Here is a 1,864-nt window from a genome sequence, read left to right as displayed (position 1 = left end):
ACATAAGTCCCAACTCTTGTGTAGATTGGTCGTGTTTAAGTTATCACCATTTTTGTAATTTTTGAAAACAAATTTAAAGACTGGAAGGTTTTTAAGGATTTAGAACAAACATTGTTTATTTTTCTGTTACCATAAAAATTTGTATTTTAGGATTCATGAGGTGGGAATAATGAATAGGAATTTGGCTTCATCAGATAAATTAATTAATTCACTTTAAATTAAAGTAAATTAATTTACTGCCTTCATTTTTCTATAAATTTTCACATATTTTACATTATTTTTTACCATGTCTAAGTTTACTTTTTTTTTCATGTTATCTTATTCTCCTATTTTGTCACAAGAAAATGGGCATAACACAAAAAAAAGGCCATCCTTCCCAGCCAGATCCACCCTACTAAGACCGTCAGTGAGCAACGGTTCTATATCACTTTTGAAGTATCTGAAAAAGTAGAGGAAATGAGTAGAGGAGAATGGTGACCAGAACTGGGTGGCATTGCTAGGGCCTAAGAAGCACCCTCTATTGACTTTACCAAGAGCGGTGGCAGTGGCATGCTTCAGGCTGGCCACTGGACATGACTATCTATGACACCACCTGAAGAGGATAGCAATGATTCAGTCTTCCAGTTTCATCCTGTGTGGAGATGGTGAGATGAACACTAATCACAAATTTACATGTGCGGTAATGGTGGACTTAATGGCAGACAAGAGTGATGTGAATAAAGCTAAAGTATACTGGGCTGTTCAAAATAAAATGGTAGAAATGCCTCCTTTGGGATAGAAAAAAAAAACATTTTAATGCATTATTTTAGTTGTTAAATTATTTTTTTAGTCGTAATTCATTCATAATAAATAGTTTATTTACTATTTGAGTTGTTTTAACCGCATACGGACCATCTTCCTTTTAATAATTACACACAGTCAATGAACGATCTTTCAAAAAATTTTTTTTATTTAGAAAACAAAATAAATTTATAGATAAAAATTAAAACATGGATAGTCCTCAATTATTAACTAGGAAGGGTAAAAAAAAAGAAAATGTCATAAATGTTAATAATTTTAGTTTAACTAAACTTTTCTGTGAGTTCAATAGTTTTTTCAACTTATTATCAGATTATAGTTCCAACAAGTTCTTTCAATAATATTTTAACAAAGTGGGGCGAAACGTTGACAAATAAATAGTTGAAAACTTTTTTTTTTTTCTTTTTGATTGCACCCATGATCATCTCCTTTGTATTTAATAACAATAATAATATTATTTATTTATTCTGGGATTGATCCCTTTAGAATAATATTACAGGCATCAAAATTGGGCTTCAGAGCCTTAGAGTAAAATACAAAATAAAAATTAAATTATAAAACGTCATAAAATATAATGATAAGAATAAATTTGAAAAGATAAAAATGAACAACAATTAACAGAATATATAAAATAAATCCATACATCATATCATAAAACATAAGGTGACTAACTTCTGATAATAAATATAAATAAAAAAAAAACTATATAAAATCAAATAAAATTAAACTAAAAATAATATATGAAAAGGTATTTCACAATTTCTGCTAATACACATATTTACAAGCATAAACGAAAATCTGAAACATCAATTACAGAAAATATATAAACCTTATTTGAAAATTTTAATTTTTATTCTTCCGGAGTTGGGTGGATAGAAGGTGGTCGAAAATACAGGATTTGAAGGTTGGAAGAGTATTAGAACTATGAATGAAGGAGGGAATAGAATTCCATTGGGAAGATGAAAGATATACCAAAGGCTGTGGTTTGATGGGCAGTTATATAGAAGATATACCAAAGGCTGTGGTTTGATGGGCAATTATATAGAAGATATCCCAAAGGCTGTGG

The 1,864-nt window shown here is 29.4% G+C and overlaps 1 protein-coding gene across 1 annotated transcript in view; it reads right to left on the bottom strand.

Annotated features, from left to right (window-relative positions):
* Ube4A (Ubiquitination factor E4A) overlaps positions 1 to 1,864 on the bottom strand; it is a 27,557-nt gene that overhangs the window by 21,861 nt on the left and 3,832 nt on the right. The gene's annotated exons all lie outside the window — the stretch shown is intronic.

Source organism: Halyomorpha halys, unplaced genomic scaffold, assembly GCF_000696795.3.
Source record: "Halyomorpha halys isolate HHAL.00 unplaced genomic scaffold, Hhal_1.1 Scaffold777.1, whole genome shotgun sequence".
Classification (NCBI taxonomy): Eukaryota; Metazoa; Arthropoda; class Insecta; order Hemiptera; family Pentatomidae; genus Halyomorpha; species Halyomorpha halys.
The sequence above is the reverse complement of the archived record's forward strand: the minus strand, read 5'-3'. Positions and strand labels throughout refer to the sequence as shown.